General features: G+C 32.6%; 1 pseudogene; it reads left to right on the top strand.

The window, feature by feature from the left end:
- Positions 1 to 282: 282 nt before the first annotated feature.
- LOC110032936 overlaps positions 283 to 13,707 on the top strand; it is a 36,673-nt pseudogene continuing 23,248 nt past the window's right edge.

Consider the following 13,707-nt stretch of genomic DNA (forward strand, 5'->3'; position numbering starts at 1 on the left):
GGTATACCACTCGTACTGCGGCTACGAGGTTATACGGAAGGTACAATAATGGTATAAACGCGGTACCCCGGACTGAGTAAGAAAAGTTACACGTCGAGTACAACGCGGTTACAAGAGCTTTAATGCAAGACGACGGCGGGATTTAAAAGAAGGGTACATCGGAATTACATAAGACAGCGGAGTTACATAGGAGGTTATAAGTGCGTTACATTATGGTCCGGGCCGACGGGTCAGGCACTGCAAAATTCATTTTTTTTTTATTATTTTAAAGCTGAGGCTGCTAATACCTTACTCGAAGCAGCTGTGGGAAGCCGTTTGTTCCCTGCTTACGTATTCGTTTCCGTCGCCGAAGAACACTATGAATACCCTAACCACAATTCCCCATACGTCTCACTCTTCTCTCCTTCCCTTCCGAGCTCAACCCTCACCGTTTACTCCCACCGCCGACACCTCACTCGTTCCCAAATTCGGTCGACCTCTCCAAACCCTCACCTTTCTGCGCAATTCTCCCCTCCGGCGATTATGGGCAGCGGCTCAGCCTCCGTTTCCGACTTCTCCCGCGCTCGTCTCATCCGTGGACAACCTCTTCGAATTCATTTGCACGGGGCCTCTGTTGCAGAGGATGGGATTTACGTCTGAGAGTGTGGCGGAGGGCATCGACAAATGGTTGCTCTGCGGGGGATATCTATGTCGGCTGTTTGGAATGAATGAGCTCCGATTGGCTGCGTCGGAGAAGGCGAGGATTTACCACTTCTACGTTCCGATCTTCCTCTGGTGCGAGCAGCAGATCGAGAAGCATACATTGAGATTTGGAGATGCAGAGCAAGTGGTCCCTCCTCTAGTGGTATGTGAAAAGCTTTCTGAATTGAGCTTGTTTTCGTTCTGCTTTTTAGCTGCTTAGTTCGAATGAAGTATCTTTGTGGCTCAGATTTTTTGTCTTTAAGCATGGCAAGGAAATCAGATATGTTGGACATCTATAGCATGACTGGTATAGATTTGTGGGGAATAACTGCCTGAGTTTCATTTGACTTCAATTTTATAGCATTTTTAGATATCTAAAGAGTGCTAAAATTTCTCCAGTACAGCCTGAGGTTTTAGTTCACTGGAGTTAGCTCATGTAGGTCATAGAGATGTTAAGTTGATTGCATTTATTTGTGTGGGACGGTACTTACCGTGGGATTGAATGACATGAGATCAAGGTTGTGCTGTGCAAGTGAACTAGTTTACTCAATCAAAAACTCAAAACTCAGCTTTATTAATATTTCTTCAAGTTATTAGTTATATACATTTGAAGTCTTTTTAACAATTTGAAGATTTTTCCAAAAAAACTTATGAAAATGATAATTGCACATCTCCATGGAATAACCAACACTTGCATGTGATGGTAGTAGTGGAGTGCAAACATAGAAGCATAATCATGCTATGAGAGAGAATACATTCTATATGATCATGATTCATCATGATTCATTAGTTGCATTTTATTTTTATAGAGTAGAAAATTTTAACATGTAAATAATTGCAACTAGCCTTTATAATGAGAGGATTTTTATGCTTGGTATTTAAACATGATTGTATCAGTAGTTATGTGACGGAGAAGAAAAGGCTGAAAGGGCCACTAGGTTCAGTTGAAATGGTTAGAATAACAATAGATTTATTAGGGCAATAAAATCAATATGTAATTTTCATTGAATATTTTGTTGATAAGAAGTGGAAGCTTTATGAGGGATCTTAAATTTTACTTTATGTTAGTCCACAACATAGTGAAATCTAAAGCATCCTATTTCTTTTCAACATTCTTAATTGTAATAAATCAACTTGACTTTTATAAAATCAAAGTAATGCAACTATTTTGATTGTTTTTCATTGAATACTTCTTATTCAAGTAAATAATCTTTATCATTATTAAGCTTTCTTTTTTCTTAAAACTATTTTATCTTTTATTAGCGAATCTGCATATTGATTTTGTTAAATTATGATATGCCCGTGAATTACACCTATATTTTACTAATTCAAAGGAAGAATGAAGAGCTAAGAAGGAGAGATGTGTTGCAGAGAAACCTATCCATTCAAGGAGGTTGAGGGGAGTGCAAGTATAGAACAAAAAGGTGAAGAAAAGATAGGACCCGCCGCTCTGTGTAAGTTTTCTTATTATAGGTTGAGATTTGGCTTATCAACTACTATAAGAAAGGCTACATAAGAAGTAGTACATATGTTTGTTATTGACATCATGTCTGATCTAATTGTTTCACTTTGTTTGAAAATTGGAGTCGTTGAATCTCCATTGATGTGGTTTGAGTAGTGCTTGTATTCATGAGCGGCTTGTCTATTCTAGGTGGAAATGAATGGGAAGTTATCCTTGAGCCTCAGTAGATTTCACTTTTTATGTCGGGCACGTGATTCTGCCTTGATTTTAGCGAGTAGTTGCCTCAAATATAGCTAAAAAAGTTTATATGGAACCTGAATTTTGAGTTCATTTTGAACCTTGCTTGTGGGTTTGTCCCTTTATCATATTTTGGGTCGAAGATTTCTTCCACTTAGGTTATACATATTTGATGTAGTCACTTATCTATCTATTAAAAAAAAGATTGCTCATTTTTATTAATGTTCCATGACTATGGTTGTTGCTTTATGGTTTATTAGCAAATCTGCATATTGATTTTGTTAAATTATGATATGCCCATGAATTACACCTATATTTTACTTATTCAAAGGAAGAATGAAGATCTAAGAAGGAGAGATGTGTTGCAGAGAAACCTATCCATTCAAGGAGGTTGAGGGGAGTGCAAGTATAGAACAAAAAGGAGAAGAAAAGATAGGACCCGCCGCTCTGTGTAAGTTTTCTTATTATAGGTTGAGATTTGGCTTATCAACTACTATAAGAAAGGCTACATAAGAAGTAGTACATATGTTTGTTATTGACATCATGTCTGATCTAATTGATTCACTTTGTTTGAAAATTGGAGTCGTTGAATCTCCATTGATGTGGTTTGAGTAGTGCTTGTATTCATGAGCGGCTTGTCTATTCTAGGTGGAAATGAATGGGAAGTTATCGTTGAGCCTCAGTAGATTTCACTTTTTATGTCGGGCACGTGATTCTGCCTTGATTTTAGCGAGTAGTTGCCTCAAATATAGCTAAAAAAGTTTATATGGAACCTGAATTTTGAGTTCATTTTGAACCTTGCTTGTGGGTTTGTCCCTTTATCATATTTTGGGTCGAAGATTTCTTCCACTTAGGTTATACATATTTGATGTAGTCACTTATCTATCTATTAAAAAAAAGATTGCTCATTTTTATTAATGTACTATGGTTGTTGCTTTATGGAAACATTATAGGGAGACGGTGAAGTGGATTCTCATGTACTTAATGTAAACAATTATCATAGTACTTTGCTTTAGAAGTGCAGAGTAGGGTTGCGTTGATTCAAATCTAATAGGAGATGTTGATGGTAGAAGAAATATAATATGTTATATCTTCACTTTGGGGAACTTATCAGTGAGTTGAGATTCCGGGTTACAGAAGGTTGTTGTTTTATTAACTACAAAATCAGAATATATTGTCATCACTAAGGGTAGCAAGGAAATGATTTGACTATTGAGCTATATAGCAAAACTGAGCAAGGATCATGAGAATTAAAAACTTTATAGTGATGGTATGAGTTCTATTCTTCTAGCAAAATATGTCATATTTCATGCCAGGACGAAGTACATTCAACTAAGGTATCATTTCATTTATTCACTTCTAAAACATGTTTAATTATTTTTGAAGAGGATACACAGCTCAAAATCTCATAGACATGTTGACTAAGGTTGTAATTGTTGAGAAACTGAAGTTATGCTTTGCTTCAGTTGGAGTTTAGAAAAGTTGAGATAGGAGAGGGCCACACTGTTGTTCAAAATTATGGTATTGTAGATTTGGAGTAGTTGAATTTATTGCAATCAATCTTTAAGTGGAAGATTGTTATGATGTTTTCTGATTATGGCAATCAATTGGTCATTCAAAGCTTTCCGTTTTGCCTATCAAACTTAACGGTGAGTTTGCTTGAGGGATACAGGAGGTGACCCATTATTTTGATTTGGAGGCGCTGCTCCGGAATGTTTTTTTTTCTGTACCTAGAGTCCTGACACCCAGTAGGAAAGCCGTTGCGCCCGATATATGTCCTGGAACCTGGAATAGAGCGCTCGACAATGCGACACCCAGGAGGAGTGACGTTGTGCCTGACACAGGTTCAAGAACTCGAGTCTTTGATAATGCATTGCCTGGAGGTCATTGCCCCTATGCCCGGTGGAGCACCACTTCGCCCTCTGTGTCAGTAACTAAATTCAGTGGTTCAAGGCTTTAAGTTTGCGTTGGATTTTGACTATTCTTTTGAAAGGAAGAAGAGTAGAGTTCTTGAGCTCCAAATTATGTAGAGAGGTTTGAGTGTGGTGTAATTTGTACAATTCTCATCGCTTTTTATAGTGAATTTCTTGGTACAGTGTGGTTCTGTTGTTTTGTTAGGTTTTTGGGATTCTTCATGTTAAATCTTGGTGTTATTTCTATTTCCTTTGTTTTCTAATTTTTTACGATTTTGTTCAATGTTTTGCTTTAGATCTTTTGAGTCAGTTTGTGCAAAATTTCTCACAACATAATCTACTATTGAAAGCTAAAATTTTCGTAAGAACACCTTAAAAGGTCAAAGAATCTGAAGTTGTTACCTGTATACTTCTGATTTTTTATCTTTTTGATACATTTATGTTCAATTATGATGCTTTATATTTATTTATCTCTAAAGAATCTTTTGCTAATTAATTTATTGAGACTGTATGTTATCTAAATGGGTTATTTGTTGTTATGCCATTTATAGACAAATTTTATGCAAATAGAAAATATTTTGGGGATGGTAGTATTCATAATAGAAATTTTGCTTGCAGAGCTATATGTAATACTTATCAAAACTTTTGATATTATACTGAGGATGGATTGACTAGTTAGACATTTTATATCTTGACTCGGTCTGTGGTTTGGAATTATCTAATGTGGGATTGGACGGTCGGATGGTGTAAATCAATTTTACTATATTCAGTTACTACTTAACAGATGAAAAAGTCATTAATCAAATTAAATTAAAACAATTTATTTAACTTTACCTCGTTATTGGTTGCCCATGTTAAGTTAAAGTAGTTTATTTAACTTTAGCTCATTTTTGATTGCCCGCGTCTTCTATACACGTTTTCTCTTGTATCTTTCATCTTTTAATCAATTAAATTGATCTGAAAAGTTAGTTTTAAAATAACAGTTAAGCTTACTATGCTAGTAAATACTCCAATTCATAAATAACAGTAATACAAGAGAGAAGGAAGTAATATGCATTGAAGTTAAACTTCTTACTAAATCAATATAAATATTTGATGCTATTCAAAGAGTCTTACATATTAATAACATATCATTATAATTTCACATCTATACAAACGTCACAATAGCACTGTTTAAAAGGTTTACCAATTAAGATATTTCAATATCAATGTCTTTTTTTCATTTATGTGCATGAGTACATTAGTGCTACCCCACAAACACCGTCAAGGGGTAACTCCATCGTCATCAATCATGCGCATACAAGTAAATCTATGCAAATCATATCATTCACAATTTTATATCACTCAACATATAATACTATAGTGCATTAATTGTTTCATATTATGAGATTATAAGCATTCACATCAAAATGATCGATAAAATTTAATAATAGAACAATCAATTATATTAATCAAACATAATTAGCAATCCATAAAATCGGTTGAGAAGTGATATCAAAATGATTTTATAATTTAAGAGTAGGAGTACCCACCTCGTGATAGACAATCTGTTTGCTCTTAACGTCGATTTTTTTTCTAAAATGGAATGCCTAAACATGATCAAATTTGAGTTAATTTATTTATTTATTAAACTATAAAATTCTCATTATTTAAGTATTTACTTTATGAAATCCCGCTAAATTTTCTAATAAATATCTTATTATTATTATTATTAAGTTTTAATATCAATTTAATAAACCTTGTCTCAGTCGAGTTCTACACCACTCGAAGAACCCTTCTTCGAGAGTTAGATTGCTCCAAAGCTTCTCTTCGGCTCTCTCGCACAAGCCTTCTTTCTCCTGCTTCCTCTTCCTCTGCACAATACCGACACCACCTTCTCCTTCGCTCGGCAGAGAAGTCATCACCAGCCACTGATGCCGTCCTCAGTTGATCGCACTGGGAGCCCTAACCGCACTCTCCAGGTAAGTCGATCTCACTAACTTGCTTGTCTCCCCACTCTTCAATTTATAACATGAAGAAATCTCTTCATTTCCCGACTCCTTACTTCCTCTCTCCTCTGTTCGATTTTCTGACTACTCGAGTCATCCTCTCCCAACTGTTCATTTACACGACCTCTCCTTTCCTCTTCTTAATTTTTTTGTTTCACATCCCCCATGTAACATAACCGTTAGATTTTATTACAATTGAATGTTATAATAGAAGATTGAAGTTTAATTTGTTTGGCATGAAATCTTTTTTGCATATAAGAAAGCAACGTCTTCTCTAACCAACATAGTAAAGATTGAAAATTCTTTGAGAAGTGATAAATTGATATTTTTAGTATGCTTGAAGTGTTGAATATTAATGTAAAATAATTAAAGAATATTGCAATTATTGCAAAGTTTTCTAATGTGTTTCCTTAGAAATCACCATGATTGTTGTATAAAAGAGAAGTTGATTTTGGATTTTTATTTGAGAAGTGATAACTTGATATTTTTAGTAATGCTTGAAGTGTTTAATAAGAACGTGCAAAGTATAAAGAATATTCCAATTATTGCAGAGTTTTCTAATGTGTTTCCTGAGGAATCACTATGATTGTTGTATAAAAGAGAAATTGATTTTGGAATTGTTGTGCAGCTATGAACGTCTACAATATAAAGATCTCATTTTAAAATGGTTCCTTAAGAATTACAAGCATTAAAACATCAATTATAGAACTGGTGGATAAGAGATTTATTAGACTAAGCAATTTGTCGTGAAGTCCACTTTTAATTTTTGTCAAGAAGTGATGTATCTATAAGGTTGTGCATTGGTTATATGGATTTGAATAATGTAACAATTAGAAGCTAATATCTACTATCGAGCATTGATGTTTTGATTCATTAGTTAGAAGATGTTATGTATTTATTAGGTTAGATTTGAGATCTTAGATTTGAGATCTGAATATGATCTGATCAGGGTTAGGGAGACAACTCAAGACATCTTTTGGAACTAGGTATGATCATTATAAGTTTTTGGTGTTGTCACTAATGCTCCCATAGTCTTTATAACTTTGATGAATTGAATCTTTAAATAATATGTTGATCAGTTCGTTATTATTCATTGATGATTTTTTTATTTATTTGACAGCTGGTGATGAACATGCCTTGTGTTTAAAAATAGTTTAAAATTTTCGAAAAATAATTAGTTATGCAAAATTTGTAAATTATGAGGAGGATTGCATTTATAGGATGTATCATAAATGCCCAAAGAATGTTATTGGACCATCAGAAAGTGAAAAAAAATAGTTATATGACATATACCCAAAGTTCTTACATAGGTTTGCAGTTTTTTTGGGTTTAGTAGGATATTGCAGGAGGTTTATCAAAAGATTCTTATAGGTAGTGATGTTGTTGTTCAAGTTGATGAGAAAAGATGTCAGGTATGAATAGACAAAAAAATGCGAGCAAAATTTTCAAGATTAAAAAAACACTTTAAGTTCTGGAGATATAATTTTTATTGAGATGTGAGATCTTCATTGATCATTAGAGTTAAATTATATCTTCACATAAAAAGAATTGAGCCTAAGGTAAAGAAGATGATCGAAGTTCATTAAAAATTATGATTTGGATATCCAGCATTGGCCTGATAGATCAAATGTGAGTGGATGGTTTAAGTTGTAAGTTAATTAGTCTTGTAAATTGTTTTATTACCTGATGGTCTGAATTAATTAAAGAATTAGATGTCTTGCAATTAGAGATTAGAAGATTTGAGGATATTGGGTATTTGCATTAGATGATAGTACGACTAAAATTAATTGACATAATTATAGCAACATTAAGGTTAGCAATGATTATCGAAAGTTAATTGAGCAAGTGCAATCAGAAAGTTGACCCAGGAAATTTCTGTTGACGATGAAGGTTTTACTATTAAAAATCTACAATTTTTGGTGCTTAGTTATTTTGACTTGAGATAGAAAATTTTGCAAAAAGCTCATCGTACGGGCTACTCTTTTCAGCAAAGTATAACATGATTAAAAAAAAAGCTTGAAATTGATATTTAGGTGGACGAGTACGAAGAATGATATTGTTGTGTATGTTTCTAAATATAAAGTTTATCAAATTCTAAAGGTTGAGCATTAAAGACCATGTAGATTATTACAATTCTTACTTTAGTAGAATTAGGAAAAAATGCTATAAATTTTGTTGTGGGATTCCCTAAATCTAGACAAGATTATGATAGCATTTGGGTGATTATGATAGATTGATTAGGTCATCTCATTTCTTGCCAATCAAATATATAGATTCTGTTGACAAATTATACAGATAGTATGTTATAAAAATTATCAGAGTGCATGATATTCCAATGTTAATCATTTCAGATAGAGACGAAGGATTCACTTTCATCTGTGGACAAATACTTTTAAATGTTTGGATACATTGTTATATCTTAGTACATCATTTCATTCACAAAAGGATGGATAATTAGAAAGGATAATTAAATATTATAGGATCTATTGTGGTTATGTATGTTTTATTATTGAGACAGTTGGCAAGACTATACTTTGACAATCAAATTTGCATACAATAGTATTTTTCAATTCAATATAAAAATGAATCCTATGGAGTATTGTATGGTACAAATTGCAGTAATTTGTTAACCTTTGGTGAAGTTGGAAAATGCAATTGTTGGGTCCAAAGTTAGTTGAAGAAGTTACAGAGAAAATCAAACTAATTAGAAACAAATTAAGAACTGTTCATGAATGTAATTAAAATATTATAACTTAGAGACAAAGTATTAGAGTTTAATGTTATTGATTTTGTATTTCTGAAAGTCAAGTTTCGATGAAATATTTAGCTAGATTTGGCCAGGAAAATAAGTTGACTTTTATGTACATAAAATCTTATAATATCATTGTGAAAATTGATAAGATAGCTTACAATCTAGCATTGTATGGTGTCAGGGGGTATGTTAGATATTCAATATTTCATATATCAATACTAAGGAAAAGAGACACTAATATGAACAAGAGGATCTCATATGGTGAAATTGGGGTGTAGTGAGATTTGACTTACATTGAAGAATTTGGAAGAATTTGGAATTTGATATTGAGAAATTGAGGAAAAATCGGATCCCATATGTTAAGATAAAATGGAAGCACGGATCAACAAAAATGTGACTTAGGAAAATGAAAAATAAATTATATAAAATTCTCATACACGTTTGAGTGACTCTTACAACATTTTGAGGATAAAATTTTAATGAGCGAAGTATAATACCTAAAAATGATAAAGATAAGTAAAAAAATAATTTTAAATTATACTTCATGTTTTGCACCTTATAAAAATTATGAAAGCTTTTTAATAAAATTTTATATTTTTTCGATTAATTTGATTTACGGAAATATGCATATATTATTAGTGTGTTTTATTTTATAGAAATAATTTTAAATTAATTAAACTTGCTGTAGAATATTATTAACTTAATTAAATAATTATTTTAAATAATTACTATAGCAGTTACTCTAATGAACTATCATAGCAATGTCACTACAGCAGCTTATTATAGCAATATTAGTGTAGTAAGTTACTGCAGTAATGTTACTTCCGCATTAAACCCTCTAGGCGAAACATCCATTGACTGGATTAGTTTTATTGGCTGAGGTTCATTTTTATATTTAACTTATATATAAGTATATGTATATATTTTTAATTAAGTATATTCATATTATAAACCTTCCCCTCATTCTCTTTATTATCCTAGCCAAGAACAAAACAGCTGGATGCTCTTGGGTTGCCTGGAAATAGGAAAATAGAGGAAATTGGGAGGGAGGACAAAAAAAGGCGGAGAAGAGAATGCAGAAGAAGAGATGGAAAAGGGAAAGAAAAAAAATGAAGAAAAGCTGGGTTTTTAAGGTATGGATTTGGCCAGGAAAATAAGTTGACTTTTATGTACACTTAAGATATGGATTAGATTTTATAATCCTTTTAACAATTAATTTGATTGAAAAAACTGTTGGTACAGAATCTTTATGAGGCAAAATTTTTGGTAAAAAATATTATTTTGTTAAATTTTTTAATACAAAACTAATAATTAAGTGTTTGTTACAAATTGATGTATTTGTTGATTTTAGTAAGTTGTGTATGAATGGTTGATGTTTTGAGACGAAATAAACCATGAAATATATCCCGAACGAATTCATAAATATTAGTGAAATACTCAATCTGTTACAATAAGAAGAAATTGCTCCATAGAACTAATGCTTATTACGTTATTAATAAATTCGTTGTTTTTTTTTTGTATTGGGAGCACATTTGGTTATATTACTAGAGTTTAATTCTTGTAAATGATTATTTGTTTATTAACAGTATCATACATTTTAAATAAATGTAATATTAAGTATAAATATTGATTTTCACCTATCCCATTGAACCCTTGTTTATGCTAATAAAATATTTTGTTTAATTGATATGTTCATTTTAAGTAAGAATTGCACAGAAAAATGATTGCTAACAGTTAAAAATGATTAAGAAAATGTCATTTTTCTTATGCTAGGCAAGGAAAAGACAAGTTTCAATGAAAGAGTCTTGATATAGAAATAATTGAATTTTTAACTCCTGGTTGGGACAAACCATCTAATATCAATGAGATATTTATAAGTGCATCATTGGAATAACCAGTTTCTATTAGTTGTTATTAAGGCCAATGAGTTGGGTGACAACTTAATGAAATGAAATATGTCAAAATCTATACAAATAAGATATAACATTTGTTTGACAAAATGTTTAGAATAATAATGAAAATAGAAGATTTTTAAATGCATAGTAGACATGGCGACTTATCAGTAATATTTTTTTTATCAACATTGTTTCAATCACTTTTAATCATGTTTTCTGCACTTTTTAAGTACTAAAATATATTTATATATTCTTACAATTTTTATTCATGTTAGTCACTAACTAGCATATATGCTATTTCTTTCTTGTTTGTTTAAGGGTGAGTTTAGTGCAACTGCAGCTTATTGAATAATCTACTGATAAGCAAATTGTCCTGACAATGCTGATCTGCAGATTATTCAGATAAAGTTGGTTGCTTGTTTGGGGGAGTTGTTTGAGAATAGTTGATTTGCAGCTGTTTTAAATAGTTGCTTGTTTGGGGGAGCTGTTTGAGAATAGTTGATTTGCAGCTGTTTTAAATAAATGATCATTTTGCCTCTGTTAAGTAATGTTGTGTGTGGCAAAGCTGTGTTGGCAATTTAATTACTTCTAGAGAAGCAAAAAATCAATTCATATCAATTTTAAAAAAATAAGATACAGTGCTTACTTAAGAGTGAGTATTAAGACTGCTAAAATAGAGAGAAAACAATTACAATTACAATTAAGATTATTAAAATGTTAATTTTAAAACCTTGTCGCGTATGTCATGAGTTGTACTGTCCTCTTGGGAAACCATCCTACCTCGGTCACTGTTAGCAGTGCGATATGCGGGAATGTCCGCCCATCGGAAGAAGTCGCACCTCTCAGAGACTTCTGGAGCAATCACTGAACTGTCTTCCGTAGTTTTGTGCCTGATTTGACGTAAGGAAGCCTGTAGTCCGCAGTAACACAACACACCTCAGGAGGTTCCTGAAATCCTGGAGCTAATGTTTTTACAAGGATAAAGCAGAAAACTCATTAGTCAGATCATAAAATTAAATTAAAGTTCAGATTTTTACAAGATAATTAAATTAAACGAAAACAGTATCGAATAAAAAAGCATAAATAAAAAGGTAGGTGTGAGGTCTCAGATAACTAACTACACCAACCAACTAGTCTGTCAATAAAACAACATAAAATAAGCGGAGTAAAAAAATGTAGAGACTAGAAAATAATAGTGTGAATATTGTAAAATCAAAAGTAATAATTGTTGAAACAACATAAAAATACATTGAGGCTGGTTAATAAAGAATAGCGGGCCGATCAGCATCCACATATAGCATCCATGAAACGTTCCCTCAAAGCACCCATCTTCGCTGCACCTTCACCATGCTGGGTCTCAAATTCATTTGACTCCGGTAAAGCTTGTGGTATAGACTGTGCAACCTGAAATTCAAATGCTTCAGGCGAAACTTGCATCCATTCATCGTCAACCATACTGAAGTCTGTATATGCCCGAGAGTGATGTCGTCGAATATGGTTGTGGAATGTCATAGTAGCCACCACATTATGTACTTGTTTAGAGAACGGGTACGTCGGCATATCACGTAGGATGCCCAATTTTTTTCTTACAAACCTTAAATATTTTTTCAATCACCCCGCGTAATGAAGAGTGACGTTTGTTAAATATTTCTTTTCTACTACAAGTAACCCCACTTGATCTCTCGAAATCAGGAATGTGGTATTTTGTCTGGAAAAGGCTTTAGATACTCCCGCTGCATGGGATAACCCACATCTACCAAATAATATTTACCTGTTCCAAAAAGCAATATAAGTAACAATTGAAAAAAGAACAAGTAATGCGGTATAAAAATTAACTAATCTGGAGGCGGATGAGGGAAGCTTTGTCTACTATTATTTGTTGCGTATGCAAAAAAACGACTGTCATGTGTACTGTTTTCCCATTCAGCCATCACAAAAGTGAAACACATATTGAAGTAATATACGACCATCACATTTTGAGTGAGTGATCCACACCGGCCTATATACACGACCTTCTCATGGTAGGGTAGACATGCATCCACATGCGTACCATCAATTGTACTAATACTGTTCTGTTGGAATTTAGAAAAAAAAGAAGTAATTGCTAGCAAACTAATTTGATTGAGATGTACACGTTATACGGTACAGAAATGAACCTTAAAGAATGACATGTAACTTTTACATCAATTTTTTTTTTGTTCTATACAAGTTATATGCTACTAAATTTTAACTCAAATACATCAATTTATGTACTTCTATATATTTTTTGCCAAACTTACAATGATGTCACATATCCACACTTTTTTTGAAGTTAGAAACATATCCCAAATCTCTTATGCGACATTTACATACATAACACTCAATTATTATAAATTTGTATATCTAACACCTAAACATTCATATTACACTCAAGGAGCACATATAGATCTCTCTCCTTTTCCAAGTGAATATAATTCATACTGAACTTCACTATAAACATTGGTATGGTGCAAATCCCCTACTGCCACACTTTTCAAATAAACAGCCAGCCAAATAAAAAAATGATAACGAGCTGCAATGTTCCTGAAAACCAAGCCAGCCAAATACAATTCAACTAGCCTAGTGATCTGATAAATCAATTGTTCAACTAACCTTCAATAGTAAGATGAAGCATCAAATGATTTCCCACTTTTGAAAATAGTTTTGAGTATCCATAAGAATATAAGTAGATATTTAACCGATTGTATCCCCTAGAGAAAGAGAAAGAGATATCCATACCCAAGCAAATACCTAAAGAACC

This window comes from Phalaenopsis equestris, unplaced genomic scaffold, assembly GCF_001263595.1.
Source record: "Phalaenopsis equestris unplaced genomic scaffold, ASM126359v1 Scaffold001062, whole genome shotgun sequence".
NCBI lineage: Eukaryota > Viridiplantae > Streptophyta > Magnoliopsida > Asparagales > Orchidaceae > Phalaenopsis > Phalaenopsis equestris.